This window comes from Pinus tabuliformis, chromosome 4_1, assembly GCF_031772625.1.
Source record: "Pinus tabuliformis cultivar Carrire ecotype Pingquan chromosome 4_1, CPIR1, whole genome shotgun sequence".
Taxonomy (NCBI): Eukaryota; Viridiplantae; Streptophyta; class Pinopsida; order Pinales; family Pinaceae; genus Pinus; species Pinus tabuliformis.
Window position 1 is genome coordinate 419,831,252 of NC_142303.1, and position 18,566 is coordinate 419,849,817.

General features: G+C 38.0%; 1 pseudogene; it reads left to right on the forward strand.

Annotated features, from left to right (window-relative positions):
- Nucleotides 1-12,038: 12,038 nt before the first annotated feature.
- Nucleotides 12,039-13,672, forward strand: LOC149176094 (C-type lectin receptor-like tyrosine-protein kinase At1g52310 pseudogene; annotated as a pseudogene).
- Nucleotides 13,673-18,566: the final 4,894 nt, after the last annotated feature.

The window sequence follows — 18,566 nt, forward strand, 5'->3', positions numbered from 1 at the left end:
ATCAATATAAATAAGGGGTATAACTACAATAGTAATGGGGTAATCACTAGTATTATAGGGACCCAACATGCCCCTCTCCTTCAAAAAAGTGTTGTCCTCAACGCTTGAGTAGTTCAGGATACTTCTGCATAAAATTCTCATCCTCCCATGTGGAATCTTCAGCGGATAAGTTCTTCCACTTGATAAGGTACTCTGAAATTGATCGATTTCGTAGCTGTCGAGTTCTTATTTCTATAACTGCTTCCGGTTCCAATATAATTTTTCCTTCTTCGTCAAGTTCTGGCAATATTGTTTGAACTGGGAGCTTGTCGCCTATAACCTTATTTAAGCATGAAACATGGAAAACTGGGTGCAATCGAGAAGCTGCAGGAAGCTCCAATTTGTATGCCATAGTACCAATCTTTTGCAACACCTTGTACGGACCATAATACTTTGGTGATAATTTATTATCCTTCTTAGCTTGCTTGAGGGACATTTGCTTATATGGTTGTAGCCGTAGGAATACCCAATCACCTACATCAAAACTTCTTTCACTGCGATGCTGATCTGCCTATTGTTTCATTCTATTCTGTGCCAACACAAGGTTATCCTTTAAGAGTTGGAGGACTTGTTGTTGATGTTCGATGTGATGTTCCACTGCCTGAACCTTAGAATTTTCTCTTAAATATGATGTGATGGATGGTGGTTGATACCCATAAAGTGCCATAAATGGGGTCATTTTTGTTGCTGTATGAAAGGAAGTGTTATACCACCATTCAGCCAGAGGCAACCATTTGACCCATTGTGTCTGTTTATCAGATACAAAGCAACGAAGATATCCTTCCAAACATTTGTTTACTATCTCAGTTTGCCCATCAGATTGAGGATGATAAGATGAGCTATGAGCTAACTGAGTACCAAGACAAGAAAATAATTCTGTCCAAAAATTTCCAGTGAAAATGGGATCTCTGTCACTTACAATAATCTTTGGGTTTCCATGTAGCTTTTGAATTGTTTCCATAAATGCAGTAGAAACTGTACTGGCTTTAAATGGATGTGATAATGCACAAAAGTGTGCATACTTGGTAAGTCTGTCAACTACCACCATGATGACACTCTTTCCCTCAGACTTGGGTAAACCTGTGATAAAATCCATTGATACCTCCTCCCAACGTTGGCTTGGAATGGATAAAGGTTGTAATAGACCCGGTGTCTTAATTGTTTCAACTTTATTTTGTTGGCAAACCAAACATTCTGCCACAAACTTTTGAATATCTGATTTAAGGCCATCCCAAAAAAATTCCTTCTTAACCCTGTGGTAAGTTTTTAAAAATCCTGAGTGCCCTCCTAAGGGAGAAGTGTGCAATTCCATAAGAATCTTTTGTTTTAGCTGGGAATTCTTACAGAGGTATAAGCGATCTTTGTACCATAACGAATCATTTTTCCAGCTAAATGTATCAGACATACTGGAATCTTGTTGTAGCTTTCGAATAAGTGCCCACACTTCTTCGTCATTCTTCCATTCCTCCCTTGCTTCATTTATCCAATCTGGTTGGATGATAGAAATAGCGCACAACAATGCTTCCACATCCTCATCCTTCCTTGAGAGTGCATCTGCCACCACATTTTGCTTCCCTTTTTTGTAGATGATTTCAAAGTCATAACCCAACATCTTTGTGACCCACTTTTGTTGCTCTTCAGAGGATAATCTTTGTTCTAAAAAGTATTTAAGGCTATCATGATCTGTTTTTACCTTGAAGTGTCTTCCCATTAGGTAGGGTCGCCATTTCTTAAGTGCATGGAGTATTGCCAACATTTCCTTCTCATAAATAGCTTTGCTTAAAAACTTTCCCTTGATTGGACGACTTTCAAAAGCAATGGGTCTTTCATCTTGCATTAGAACAGCACCAATTCCATTTCCTGAAGCATCACATTCCACAATAAAGGTTTTTGTGAAGTCCGGTGTAGCTAAGACCGATGCTTGGCACATTGCCTCTTTAAGATGTTCAAAGGCCTTTGTTGCTTCCGGAGTCCATGAAAATGCATCTTTCTTCAATAATGTTGTTAGAGGTGCTGCTATTCTCCCATAATTCTTAACAAACTTGCGATAATACCCTGTCAACCCAAGAAATCCGCGCAAATGCTTTATGGATGTGGGGATTTTCCATTCCTTAATGGCTTTAATTTTGCTAGGGTCTACCTTAACTCCTTCATGAGATACAATATGACCCAAATATTCCACCTCCTGGACTCCAAAGAAACATTTGGATCTTTTGGCATATAATTGTTTCTCTTCCAATAGTTGTAGCACCCTGTCAACATGTTCAACATGATCCTTCCAAGACTTGCTGTAGATAAGTATATCATCAAAAAATACTAACACAAATTTTCTAAGGAATGGTTTGAAAATTGAATTCATCAAACCTTGAAATGTTGAAGGTGCATTGGTAAGGCCAAAAGGCATGACCAAAAATTCATAATGACCCTCATGAGTTCTAAATGCCGTTTTCGGAATGTCTTCAATCTTCATTCTGATTTGATGATATCCTGAACGAAGATCCAACTTGGTGAAGTAAATTGATCCATGCAATTCATCCAGTAATTCATCAATGACAGGAATGGGGAACTTATCTTTAATAGTGAGCTTGTTGAGCTCCCTATAATCCGGACACATGCGCCATGATCCATCCTTCTTGTGCACCAATACTACTGGAGCAGAGAAAGAACTTTGACTCGGTTGAATTATACCAGCCTCTAGCATTTCTGCAACCATACGTTCAATTTCACTTTTTTGGACATAGGGATATCTGTACGGCCTGATGTTTGGAGGAACACTTCCTGGAATCAGATGAATAGCATGATCATGATCACGCATAGGTGGGAGACCTTTGGGAGTCTCAAATACCTTGGAATGATTGTCCAGGACTTTTTGGAGATCTGGAGAAATAGATGATTCTAATGTGGAAACATCTAGCGAACATAATTGTGCAATTACACCCCTTTGCTCCTTTTTTAGAAGCTTTGTCATACCATTAGAGCTGATTATCTTTCCTGGTTTCCCTGCAATACCCCTTAATTCAACTTCCTTTCCTTCCACAGAAAATTTCATGAAAAGTTCTTGAAAATTAAAAGCTATTGTACCAAGGATTGTAGCCATTGGACTCCTAGTACAACATCAGCACCTCCCATTGGAATGGAAAGCATTGGGCTAGTCAATACATATTCTCCCATGGATAGCTTGATATTATGGCACTTTCCAGAGCAATTTATTGTTCCTCCATTTGCAATCATCACTTGACACTCTGGTGCTGGATATAGGAAGCAATTCAATTCTTTTGCTACCCTACAATGAATAAAATTGTGGGTGCTTCCTGAATCAATCAACACTATCACCTTTTTCTTCTTGATTTGTCCTTCTATCTTGATGGTTTGAGGAGTGGTAATTCCCGCCAATGCATTACAAGATATGGTTGGATTTATTTGTTCTTCATCTAGGCTTTGTTCCTGGAGTATATCTTCTTCTTTTGACCTTTCTTGCTCCTTTTCTTCTTCCTCTTCACAATCTATGTAGAATAATTTCTTCTCGCCACACTTATGACCCTTTGTGTATTTGCTATCACAATTGTAACAAAGCCCTTTTGCTCTTTTTTCTTCCAATTGTTGTGGTGTCAACCTTGTAGGTTGTGGAAGACTATGGGCAACAACACTTCCATCTTTATAGTTGTGAATGGTATGCTTTCTAGTTGCCATAATTTTGCTTTCCATTTTTCTTGCTAACCTGAATGCCTTCTCTAATGAATCAGGTTCCCAAAGGCGAACATCATGTTGGATATTATCCTTTAAAGACCCTATGAACACATCAATCCTATGCTGCTCTGGAATATCTTTTACCCTTATGTTCAATTTTTGGAACTCCTCAATGTGCTCCATTATTGAACCCTTTTGTTTGAGACTTATCAATTGGCTAAAAAAAGTGTTGCTTTTTGTATCCTCATAATGTGCTATCAATTCTTCTGTAAAAATTGCCCAAGTGATAAATTGTTTACGAGAGCAAAGCCATTGATACCATACAAATTGATTTGGTTCCAAATATAAAGTTGCCATACGTACCTTTTGTGTGTTTTGCACATTATTGAGATCAAAGAACTGCTCCATCTGTAATATCCATGTGGCGGGATCCTTCCCATCAAACTTCCTCATATCGATTTTTGGAATATGGTGGGTCTTCGATCCAACATTAGAATCTATGGAATCATGATTAACATTACTTTTGTTCACATCATGAGTTTCCTTTACAACCTTTTCACCATTAGTAAGTATCTCTTGTAGAAAATTTGTCAAATCTGTCTTCAAATCTGCCATGTCTGTCTTCAAACTTGCCATGTCTTTCTTCAAATCTGTCTTCAAATCAGTCTTCAAATCGTCCATCTTAGCTTCCATGCCCTTTATCTTAGCATCTGTTAGCTTTTGTGAGCGTGACATTTGTTGCACTTGTTCTTGTAATTTTGATATATCATGTAGCATTTCTTCCTCTTCTTCATGAGTCATGCTAGAGCTTTCAGGTTCCTTACTAGGCGTTTGCATTTTCTTTCCTCGGGGCATCAGTTACCGATAATAATGCTTTACTAGGCCCTTTGAATTCCTTCAAACCAAGCTTATGCAAAAATAAAAAATAAAAACTACACACCTTTTTTTACTTTGTAGAAGCCTGATATTGAATCTGATGTACCTCTGTAATTTCGAATCATCCAGTTCTGAAATTGTGATCTGTAGTAGCTTTCTGTGTCCTCTTTCCTATGCCACTAGTCTGAACCAAATTGGATTCTCCAAGAAAGAGTTATGCACAATCTACCGCAGTGACCTGATTATAGACTGGTTCAGTAGAGCGAACTTGTATGAAGTGCCACGTGTCACTGTTTCAACCCTTGACTCTGAAAAATATAAAAAATAAAACTACAGTTTGTCCTCTTTCTGTAACTTCTTACGAAATTTCAATCCGATCCTCAGAAAGAAAGTTATGACGATTTTCCCCAGGTCACCTGTTTTGAGTGTAATTCAGGAGTCTGCAAAAAGACCAACTTCCTGAGATCATATCTCTGAAAATATCGTGCAAAAAGATCTGAAATTCGGACCCAAGGTTCAGCGCGATTTCTTCTCAAATGGGTTTTTTTTGCGACTTCTGAAACGTCACAGAAAAAATGTTATAGCGAAAATGCCACGATGACCTGTTTGGAGCAGCGAAACCCTAGAATCCAAAGCTCTGATACCAAATGTTATGAAACCAGCTCACAAAAGATAGAAAAGAGAGATCCACGCCTTAGAATTCAGCCTCTTCAAGGGGGCAACCTCCTTTACATTACATAAATGAACAATTCTTGGATGATACAAATGAAAATACCTCCTTTCTATATATAGGAGTCTAAGTGGTCCCAATACAATCAAGGCCTACATAACAATAATATTGTAGGGCACAACAATAACAATAGTGGGCTTCTATGTGGCACAATAGTAACAATATGGGCACTACATGGGTACATCAATATAAATAAGGGGTATAACTACAATAGTAATGGGGTAATCACTAGTATTATAGGGACCCAACAGACAGGTTCATTTCAATTCATTTGTTCATCACCTTACCTAAGTTGGATAGAGCCCCCTTGAAATCACATCCATAAGGTGTAAAATCATCCATATAAATCTCTACTGTATCATGGACTAACTTAGCAAAGATACTCAGGACTGCTCTCTGGAAAGTGGCAAGAGCATTGTATAGGCCAAAAGGAAGGACCCTATAGGCGAAAGTATCCCAGAGACAAGTGAAGGTGGTTTTATCCTGGTCTTCCGAGCTGATATAGATTTGATTGTACCCATTGAATCCATCTAGGAAAGAGAAAAAAAAATTCCCTTCTAGGCCATCTAGCACTTGGTCGATGAAGGGTAGAGGGAAATGGTCCTTCTTTGTGGCTTTGTTTAACTCTCTGTAATTGACACAAATCCTCCACTTACCATTTTTATTTGGGACCAATACCAAAGGAGAGACCCACTCACTATCAGAGATAGGGTAAATGAATCCTGCATCTAGCAGCTTTTGCAGTTCTTCTTTGACTATATCTTTGAGAGTTGGATTCATCCTCCTTTGGGGTTTTCAGACTGGTTTGCACCCTTCTTTGATATAAATGTGGTGAGTACACACAGAGGGGTGCACTCCCTTCATTTCTTTGTAACTCCAAGCAAAGGCATCCAAATGTTCCTTGAACATGTTGCACAACTTTTCTTCTTGGTGGACAGAAAGAGATGGGTTGATATTCAAAGTTCTCTCAGGGCCAAGTTCTATGGTTTTGACACGGATAGGGTTGGAATCAGCTAAGCATAGATCAATCTAATGGTTTTTCTAGGTTTCCTTTACTACTTCTTCTAAGGACAATGTGCTGGGAGTTGGAATTTGGAGTATGTGTTCAATCAAATTATATTCATCCGATTGTCCCCCTCCCACGGTTGCTTCTAAGGTATAGAGTTGGGCGGAATAAACTTCATCTTCTTCTTCCTCCTCTTCCAGCCATAAAGGTAAGTCATGTTCTAGAGATGGGAGCAGGAGGATATAGGACTAACTCCTTGGACATATGCCCATTCTTGATAGTCGTATTCCCAACCCTGCAGTTAATGTAAGCATTGTTAGTGGCTAGCCAGGGTCTTCCAAGGATGAGAGGGTAACCAATAAGCTTGGCCTTAGGCTGGAGAACTAGGAAATCTGCAGGGTATTCCCAAGAGTCAATGGAGACCATCACATCCTCCACAATCCCCTCAAGGGCCACTGTGGAGCGGTCTGCAAGTTAAAGGACTGTTGTGGTCTTTCTCAATGAACCCTGGAGGTTGAGCTTGAGCATGGTGTCCTTGGTCATCACATTAGTGGCAAACCCAAGATCAATCAAAGTGTATGGGACAATGGTGCCATTGATGTGCACATCTACTACAGGGCTTCGAGGGTCCAAATACTTTGGACAAATTACCTACCCCAGCATTAAGTCAGACAGTTGTCCAATGACATTAATGGTAGAGGCATCTCTTCTTCGCCTCCCTGGATGCTTGAAGAACTTCTCCTTGATCAACTTGTTGTAAATAGGTACATATTTTATAGCTTGGAGAAGTTGAATTTTGACACATAGATTTTTCAATTCTCCCAGAAGTTCAGTCTCTTCTGGGGTAGGCTGGAGTGGTTGGGTTAATCTCTGAGGAAAGGGTGGAGGATTTACTTTAGGCATGCTTTCCTCTCTTTCTTCCTCAACCTCCATAGGTGGAGGTATAGGTTGGTTGTCCAGTATTACCCTCCCAGATCTTAGGTTGATTTCCTGAATCTCCATAGCATAAGTAGGATAGGATGTCTCTCCACTATATACTTGTTATGTTTGTCTGTTGTTCGGGTTTAGATTTGGCTGGGCAGGCATATGGGGTTGTTTAGGTGGAGTAGGATATAAAATCTGTGGTTGAGCAGATGGTGAAGGTAATAAAGCTGGAGCATTGTTATATGGGGGCCTCGACTCCTAGGGCGGTGCATTCCACTGAGGTGGTGGTAGAGCATATGATTGAAATGACTGGCTGGTTGGCTGGGAATGATATTGAGGTGCAAAGGACCAAGGGGGAGGTGTAGACCAGGAAGGATGAGTAGAGGGCCCCCAAGAAGGTATGGATGTGGTCTAGTTGGGGTTTTAATATGCATGGGATGACCCTTGCATGCCTTGTTGGTATGGCCTAGGCCCATGAGGTCTCCTTTGGCTTATGTAGCAGAGTTGTTCAATTACCCCTTCAGCTCCTTGATATACTACTTTTAGTCTGGGTAGAGAAGGGCACTTGTCTATGGAGTGGTTTTCTTCACAGATAATGCATATTTCAATAGAATCCAATGGACATTCATTCTTAGGGTGCCTTTTGGTGCATATAGGGCAGAAATTTGCTAATCCTCTCTCTGCTTCCTCTTGTTTTCTCTTAATGTGCATAGTGTCCATATGTAGGGAAAGGGTTTGCAACATCTCGCTCTTAAAATCTTCCAGCATGTTTCCAATTTCACGCTTGATGGATGAATTGGAAGAGAATGGATTGACCATAGGCTGACTACCCCTACCATTTTTCCTAGCTACCCTAGAATGGTTTCTAAAGACAGTCTTGATATCCTCATAGGGAAACTAGTAGATATCCCCTCCTGTTAAAAATTTTAGGGTATCCAGAAGATCTTCCCTTACTCCTCTAAGCAGGACTAGCTTTAGTGACTCAGGGTTAAGTATGCACCTGGCCCTTTTGTAGCTAAGCTGGAATATTTCTTCATAATCTTCTAGGGATTCATCGTGCCCTAAGGTCATCCTAAAAATTTCCTCTTTAGTGTCTTTAGACCTATAGTAGTCTCGATACTTGTTGTTGAAGGCTTGCTGCATCTGAGCCCAAGTGGTGATGCCATCCCTAGGTAAACCCATGAACCAGCACAAAGTTGCATCCTTGAGAGTGGATGGGAATAGTTTCAACTTCTGCTCATCATTGGTGTAGTCATAGGTTCAACATACGACAACAAATTCAAATAGGAAAGTGTCCAGATATTTTGAGGTCAAGCCATGGAAATGAGGAATGGCAGAGGGGATTATATTATTCATCTTAGTATCCCCATTGGTTTCCCTGATGGGGAAGGCACCCTCAAATATTTCTCTATTTCCTCTGTCATTTCTATTTTCAGCCATTAGATCAATAGGAATGGATTCTTCTTCTTCTTCCTCTTCCCTTGTAGTTTCTTCAAATATTTTAGGTTGTTCACCTAAGGGTTCCTCCAATTCACATCCACCGAAGAAGAGGGAAGGTTCGTTGTTTGAAGCAGTGGGGATATTTGGAAAAAATTTCCCTAAGTTATCCCTATTCCTACGAGGCATGAAAAAATGTTTTTGTTTTGTTTTGAGTTTTTTTTTTCAAACTTTGATAGTGATTGCGGAATTGAAATTGCAGACTGAATGAAAACTAACTAATTGAATGAAATCTTACTTGCAGGATTGAAAGGAAAGCAAAGAATGAAGAATGGAAAAGAAAGCAACTAAATTACTCTTGTATAAATGAAACTACTAGCAGAATATCATAAACAAGAAATGGAAGAAAGAAATCAATAATCACATTTTACTCAGGCACCTCCTTGGCAACGACGCCAAAAAGTGATGAGCACCAGTATTGCAACAAGAATGATGCAACTCCTGGGGCTACCAACTTTACTTTATCAACTCGGGGTTCGTACGAACTTGGAGGTGACAGTGTTGTATACAGAATTAAAAGTGATGGTTCTGCCTTTTGTCACTATTCAGTTGGTGAGAGACCACTAGGGTTTGTCAAGCCAGACTTCTATGGATTTAAAAGAAGCTTGATTACTGATGAGGGAAAGGGAAATCTACTCTAAGAGAAAGTCGGTCTAATGCTAGACTAACATGTATGAAATTCAACTATTTTAAGAATGTAAATTCAAAGCATCAACATTCTACTACTATGCATGTAAATGGCTACAACAAATCTTTTTTTTCTTTTTGTCTTTTTCCCTTTTTATTGAGAAGTGTGAAATCTAATCTCTTTTGGTGATGTGGCAGGTGTCTTAGGGATGTTGGTGGATGGTTCGAAGGTTTGGGATACCCTTAGGTGACCTTGTGTGCATTTCTATACGTTTTCCCTCAATTTGGCCTCAAAACAAACCACTACAGGAAAACTTATAGGATTCCCTGTATTTCTACAGGATACAACCAAGCGCAAAACGATGGGTGTTGAAGGTGATAGAAGGCTTAGGGAAGGTGGTTGGTGGATGGAATGGAGTGAGAAAATGCCTAGGATCACTCAAAACTCAAATCTAAGGTTGGGAGATGGTTGGATTTGCTCAACATGCTTGGAGAATTTTCCTTGAAAAATGATGAAATTGGTGAGGGTATTAGTGAAAGCGAGGAATGATCATGGATGGATGAAGTTGGGAGGAGGTTGTTGACTATGAGATCTCTCTTTGCTTCAAAAACACCTACACTACATCAAACATTAATATTTGCCCAAAAATCATGTAAATAAAAAGAATTTCAATAAGCTAGAAAAATAGAGTTTAATGATCTAGTTGTCTACTTCATGCATGAGGCAAATTTGCAGAATAAAATGAAATCATTGATGAGATCTATTGTAAGACTGAATATGGAAGAAATTATAATTAAATCTTACACTTGCACACTGATCAAATGATAGTTCAAGTACAATAAACTCTAAATTCTATGAGAAAGTAGAATTCTATCTTTTTGGGGCTGCATGGGGGTCCTTTCCTCAAAATCATGATCCCTGAAGGAAGAGGTGAGGCAAAGACACCTACTAACAGCTTTTTGATGCTCATTTTTTCCCCTCTAACCTATTGCTGAGCTAAAGCACAAATGGAAGCAAACTAATAAACAAACTAATCAAATCTACACTACTTGCAATGAAATACTTCTAAGGACAATTTAACCATGAATCTATGAAATTAATCTAAGCATACAGATACAAGATGAGGAACATTTTCTGCTAGGCTTGGGCCCTAACACAAGAGCTTCAGCCTTTGAGTTAACTCAGTGCTGGATCAAGAAGAAGCTCATTCTCATTATCAAAACAAAAAATTACATAGCAATGTCTTCCACAATTATGGAGCTCAAAAATAACTAGTGTTTTTACAGCAAAAATTCGAATCCTAATGAGGCTCTAGGCCTCTTTATTTATAAAACTGAAGTCTCCAATGAATTCCTTAAATATAGGGAGGCTTTGCTCCTAAACTCGAGATGAACTAACTCTTTGACTATCACTTGCTCGACTGCCTTTTGATCTTCATGAATTGGCTACTTATACTCTGAGCTAGTGTGATTGATGGAGGAATATTCGAATGAGGGAGGAGTAAATGACGAGGATTTAGCTCTTAAAATCTCTCTTCCTTGTCCCATTCAAGTTTTAGCCTTTAATCTTGCCAAAACTCCCTGATTTTCTCTCACAAATCTGCATTCAATGCACATTAGTCCACTAGGCATAATATCTCACTTTGACTCATCTCATTAAACAAAATATAATAAAAACATGTAATAAATTGTGAGAAGAGTTGATTTGACTAAGCTAGGAGGTGAATTAAGGTCCATATAGTTACCTAATGATGAGGCTCATCACAACACCCACCCAAACTTTTGGCCTAACACCAAATTTTGGGCGCCCCCTCTACTTTTCAGGGCTCCTATGGTAGGGAACTAATCCTCTCATGATGTGCGTGGTATTTATCTTCCTAGGTTCATGTTGGATTGTTTTATTATGATTTCATTAGGGTTTGAGCGAAGGTTTGATCACATATTCAAAAAATTTATTTAAAATATCCATGTCACTTGAAGCTGCAAAATCAACTGAAAGCGCCTCATACAGTTTGGCAACATCTCATTTTCAATCTCATGCTTGCAGTCCATTTTGGATTTAAAATTTTATCATTTAAGATTATGGACTTCTAAACATTCCCTTGGAATGCATACAAAACTCAATTTCAAAGTGGTTTCAATAAATAGAGAGGGATCCATTAAGATTCCAAGTTTTACTACCCCAAAACCCTAGTCACTTTTATCCACCCCTAATGGAATTCTCCATGAATTCTTTATTTATATGACTAGTTTGGGGAGAGAAAGTTTATAGATGTTCATTCTCATAAAGTACTCATGTTAGGAAGGCGACACTTGTGGAAGTAGAAACTAAACCAAGCCATATTTTTGTGCATCCTTTCACTCATAATGAGGAGTGCCTTTCTTGAGGAAGTCTTCTATCCATACATGGAATGAAATTGATTTCTTTCATTCTCTATGTCATCTAGAAAATCATCAAATTGTTGTAATAGTCTTCCCTAGCTGACACAACCTCCATAATATTACCTCTTTCTAACAATAAATAAGATCAATTTGTGATGAGGATCACTAGTTTCAACAATTTTTTGGTAAAAAACTACTTTTGAATCGGACACCATCACCTACATCCAAGATGGACCAAGAAATATGATGCCTTTTTTACTAGTGAATGTTATGCCATTAGAAACAAACCTTTCTCTTGAGTTAATTGAAGTTTCTAGTCGCATTCCTACTTGCAAGTCACACTTATGCGCTCTCAGATTGCAACCTAAAAATGCAACCTGTGATCACACTAGCTTTCCTATCCTTCTAAGTCACAGGTCATAAATGAAAACTTTAGTGACAATGTGATAATAAATAATGACTCAGAGAATGCGACATGTGCTTGAATTAAAAACCGCGAAACATAATTGGACCTAGAAATATTATTGGAATATTATAGGGCGCAACTTACTATTCAAAAAAGGACTTTTCCCAACAGGATGGAACAACCCACCAAACAGGAAAAAAGTGTTTCCTTATCATCTCAAATGCATGTTCATGGGACAATTTAGAGGTAGTCTATTGGAGCCACGATAATCATCTCATTGAATTAACATATGTGCAATAGCTAAAATATGTACAAGATTTTTGTAGAAAATGGGTGTTGGGCTGGAGGGCATGGTGTTAACTCTTAGAAAGGTTTTATTTGGGAATTGAGTGATCATTGAACCCTTTGGAAAAAATATGTTTTCTTAGGGCACCACCTCCTCTCAACTTTTCAAGTTCTTCTTGCCTCAACACAAATTTGACTAACTTTTGCACTTTAGTGACCAATGGGCAAGTCACTCTAGTGGGGGATAGATACAATAACTCCCATGCCTTTGTATGCATGATAAGAAAATAAAATAAATGTGATCATGGACCTTGTCATAAAGAGTAAATTGTAATCCTTGTGGTTGTATGTGGAATGATCCTTTCTACTACACTTGTTGTGGTCATTTGGTTTCTAGCATATAGGCAAAGAAAAAGGCATAAGAGATCTAGGAAAATATCCAACCCTTCTTTTGTTTCTCTTGTTCCTCCTTCATGGAGGGTGTAGCGTAATGATGAATTGAGAATTAACACTAAAAATTTTAGTGAATGAAATCACCTCCTAGGAGATACAAATAAGGGAGGAACACATAGGAGTGTCTTGCCAGGCGGTTCACTAGTAGCTATTAAGAAGCTACAAAATCTAGTTTACAGAGTAAGAAAGGTTCTATTATGAAGTTAGAAGGATCACATGGCTTAATCATCCCAATATTGTGGTTGTTAAAGCATTTTTATATGGACATGGTTAGTGATATTATTTATGAACTTGTAGCCAATGGTCCTTTGGATGGATGGTTACATCATCTTCCGAAAGGAGGTAGGAGTTTGGATAGGAGGATAAGAATATGAATTGTGACCACACTTTCCCAAGGTATTGTGTTTCTACATGAAAAGTAAAACATCATGTAGAGCACATAGATATTCAGGCCAACAATTTCCTCTTAGATGAAGATTTCGGGGCACACATAGTAGGTGTGGGCCTATCCATGTTTGTACCATGGGACGACATACATGAGAGGAAAACAATGGTTTGTACTCATGGATATCTTGCTCCTGAATTTATTTACCAAAATGAAATCACAACTAAAATTGATGACAACCAAATCAACATGAATAAATCAAATTATGTGGAATTCATAATGGGAAATGTGACTTGCCTCAGTCACAATTCACCAACACATTTCACAGTGATACCCATTGCCCTTGACTCTATGATTTTTGTGTGGAATTTTTGACTTAACAAGTTGCAACATGACTCCAAGTTATAACCCCCTTGGAAGTAATTCTCAATCATTGTTTCTCTTGACACACTTTCCAGGTTTCATCAATTTCATCGGCCTCAACCTTGCATTCTTATTCTCCTCCAGCACACTACTCTTCCTATTATTTTTCGCTTGGCTAAAAAACGTTGATCTCTAACCTAATCAGTTGAATGATGCTCTCAGAGTGACACCAATTTCCTTTCAACTACAGGGTTCAATGCCTATGATTTCACATGAAATCTTAGTTGACACTGGATCACTTTCGAAATTATCTAATCACTATATCTAATCATCTAGAGGTGGATTTATTAAATCGTTTATGCATTTCTTCAATAGGTGTGATTTTAAGGTCTTGAAGGTGGCATACATTCATTTAAAGGGAAGTAATTTATCTTATATGGCATAAAACATGCAATGTGCTGGTAGAACTAAAGTTACATCCCCTTTAATGAATCCCTCTCAAAGCTCCTACGTGTTCCTTTCATTTTAGTCCATAAGTAGTTTGTATAGTAACTAGTTTTGGTGACTTGCCATATAAATCATGAAATGATTCTTATGACCCAAATTAGATTAAGAATTTTCTTCTGTAGCATATATTGAAAACCATAAACAAGTAGAGTGATACACCTTTCTCTTAAAAAAATTGAATTCACTAGTCGTAATCCTACTTGTTGGTCTCATTCCTTCTCTCTCTAACTGCAAACGACGGATGTTACCTCTGACTAGGTCTTTCACTTAGCTCTTTAGGTCGCAAGTCACATCCGCAACCCTTAGTATCCATGTAATCCAAAGTTACGACTTGCACCATGCCCCGAATGTGTGACCTATGCTAAGGGTTTAACATGCGACCACTCCAGAAATTGTGACACACGATTTAATTGATGACATCGCAACTACTTGTGCTCAATACAATCCATTCAAACCTAAAATTTTATGGGTAATGAAGAAAGGGCTCTATAGCCATCTCACTAGAAAAAAAAATCTTCACTCATGGATGAGGTCCAAATGCAAGCTAATGTTCGAAATTCTAGAACAATGGTGAACAGGAGAGCATTAGATATGATCATCGTGAATTTGATGGAAATCATTTTTAAATGTTGAAAAGACCATGCTAGGTTTTTATCCAAATGTTTATAGGGGAGTTTGGAATGAAGGTACTTCTAAAAGTGGATATGAGAACTTAAACAACAGAGCTTCATAGTGTACATATGGAAATCCAAACTATTCCAAATATGATTTGGTTGTGCATCACAAGTAGATCAGTTTGTCCTAATATTAATTCTTCATGATATTGATGAGAAGGGTTATAAAAGTTACAGTTGGTGAGATAAAAATGCTCCAACTATGAAAATTGAAAAGATGCCAATATACCTTCTACTTCATGTAATGAAATAGTGGAGGCTTCCATGTTTGATGATAGAAATATCAATTGTAAGATATCAAGATAATTGAAATATATGTTTATGAGAAAATTTTAGGAAAATTCGCAACTATGATGGAAAAAATGCAATGAGGATCATATCAAAGATCTTACCTGTGCTTTTCTGAAATAAGGACATGATTTTTGGGAAGGAATTTCTTCCACAAACATGGTTAAGGAAGCTTAGAATAATCTTGCACAGACTATACAAACCTTGATGATATTGTAGTGCATAAAAGGAATGTACAAGGGTCCAAATTAATATCTAACATTTATTCAATTTATTAGATTTATAATATTATTCTTTGACTTCAAATGTATTTGATCGATGCAGTTTTCTTGTAGGTAGAACAAAGGGAATGAGAATGGTGACCTATGTGGAGGAAGCTAGGGCTACTCACAGAGGCTATGAAACTAGGGTTTTAATGAGTAGACAAGCTAGATCCATATCGGATTTTAGAACTAATTATCAATACTAAAGGAACAACATAAAAAGTTGGTTGGATGCAATGAGGTGTGGTAGAAGGAAAATAGTCATTCGATACAACAAGTGAACAATGCAACCTTATCTCGTGACCTAGAAACAACCTTAGCAACAAGTACTATAGGGTTTCCAAGAACCCTCTGTATTCTCCTCATAACTCTTTTTTCGACATAATATAAATATTTCTCATCATAATGCCAAAAACTATGATAGGATTGATTTCAACATGTAATAGTCATTAGACATGAGAGAGAGTCACGACGAAGTTCAAGAGTCATGAGGGCAGGTGAAAGGTCATGGTAGGTGAGAAATCACCTCACTTCTATAAATATACCCTAATGCCTCATCTATAGGGAATTTTAGCACTTGAGCTAGGTTATATTTATGTACTTTTTCTCTACTTAAGGAGCTAGAGGCATTCAACTCTTAACAGCTAGTAGGGTGCATTGTGGTGAATCTAGGGTTTTGCTTTGTGTGATGGTATGAAAAACCCATGTTCCACTATTGGGCCTTGATGGATTTATTGAATATGTACTTGTATTTGCAACAACATTAATAAGGGGTCCTCCTCTTTTGCTATTGATTTCGATGCTTCTTCACTATGGTTGTACCAGGTTTCTGGTATTTTCATCATGTTTGTATGTGTGTTTTCATGTGGGTGATATGTTAATGAACTTGTTCATGCCTTGCAGCTTGCATGTCTACTTTGAATCCTTACTTTCTTATTCCACACTATGCCAGTAAATCATTGTAAATTTATTTGCAATTAACCTCTATCACTTTCCTATTCATGTATATCTGAGATGGTATTAACTCACTAATCCTTCTTGTGGCATGTTTCTTATTATTTTTTTCTATTGCATTCTTGTTTCTTGTTTTGCAGATTGTTAATCATGAGTTTACCTCATTCCCATTGTTCGAGCATTTCTTTCTTGGTCTTGCTCTAACATATCCACTAATCTAGGTGGATATTGGTGGCCACCTGCCTATTCCATTTTTACCCCCAATAATGAATCCTTTTAGTTTCCTAATTTCCAACACAGTTTCCTATTTCAACAATTTTCTATTTTTGGCAGTTTTTCGGGTCCTAAACTTTTAATGTTGTTTTAAGGCCTTAAATGGCGTTTTCTTGAGAAACTAGAAAATGGGAAGCAAATAGCCCCCTTTTGTACTATAAATTATTTCCTCGGATATATATTTCTAAAGAGGTTTTGTGTGCACAAAACAAAGATCATATGCCAAAGTTACAACCCTGGAAAGTTGATGTTCCAACTAACCCCAACGGGGCCCACAAGCCTTTCACACTTCATCTCCTAGTGTTAGGTTTGTAGTTGTCTAGGGTTTTCAATTGTTTGTTGGTGATAAAAATGCCTCCAAGCCTCATTGTAACATACTTTAGAAGGCATGTAGTTGTCACATCTCTTCTCATAGATAAGCTATGATCACTCAAGCTAGATTTTTTCTCTAATGTATGTAAACAATTTTCAGCACTTGCTATTTATTAATTGAAGTTATGTTTTCATGTATCTCTTTGTTCTTGTGTAAATTTGTATTTCTTTATGTTCCTTCATAAATCAGGATCAACTGTATCAGAGCGGTTTGCTATTTCTCAGTTTTTTTGTGCATGTCCCCAACAAGGTCTGGGTATAAGGAGTTGGGACTTGAAAAGTTTGAACCCTTGTAAGACCTACTTCACTAACCATGATGGCCTCCCATTGGAGAAGAAAAAATACAATGAAGCAAGAGACATTTTCAAAATTTTGCTTGAGGAGGCCCTCGAGCAACATCAAAATGAGATGATGGATATATTTTCCCAGATCCCTCAGCATGTATTATTGGGTGAAGCATCCTCATCCAACAATCACTTCATAGGTTTCGTCCCCTTAAAGGTACAAGTTAACTTTGGTATTTCTATATATGAAGGCCAGATAGATGAAAATGCCCTAGATAGATGTTTAAATCTACCGGAAGGATATTTTTCAATCCATAATCTTTTTGACAGTGAAAATATTACTTTTACACTCCTCAAAACCACCCCCATGTCAAGGATTGGTGGGAAACTTACTGTAAGCAGAGGGATGAGGAGGAACCCTAACTATTTTTAGCTGAAACCTCTTGGAATTATTTTTGAGATGATGTCAAGGAACAATATTACCTTTTCAAGATCTATCAAGATAAGCATAGAAAATGGACCAATCTATGATAGTAAAGGGATCAAGACATCCCAAAGTTCACAAATATTTTCCATACTTTGCCCACAAATTTGGGTATGAAGGATTCTAAGTGGCATCTGGTACTCAAGTACTATGGTTTTTGAAAAAAATTGTCTAGGAAAAAATGGAGTTTCAGGACATCTCCTCGCTTGGTGCAACATACCGATATGATGTTAGGACTGAGTAGAAATTTAAGTAGAAAAAGTGAGACTTTGGATCTACAAATCTTAAGCAGGGAAAAGGCACCCCCAAACCACAAAACAAAGGACAAAGCCAAGGTAGAGTGGCCTAGGACATCTCATTTAAACCATAAGTAAATAATAGCACCATGAAGATGAAGAAGGACATAGGAAAGTGATGTGAGTTCCATAAGAGCCCCACCCACAACACAAATGAGTGTTGCACCAAGCAGTCACTAGTGGCCCAGTTAAAAACTTCAAAGTATGATACATGTTCTGACTTTGAGCCAGAAACCAATAATGGAAATGACAAGTGGAAGTAGATTATTGACATAGAGCCCAATGCCATCATTACCATCACTAAGGTCTAGAAGATTGAGCCCAAAGATCCAGAGGAGGGGGAGCATCTCTTCCACTCACAAATGTGGGTGAAAGGTTCTCCACTATATTTCATTGTTGACAATTGGAGCTAAAGGAACCTCATATCCACAGAGTTCCTTAAGCAATTGGTCATGTTGACGACACCACACCCACAACCATACACCATCATGTGGCTTCACCAAGGATGATA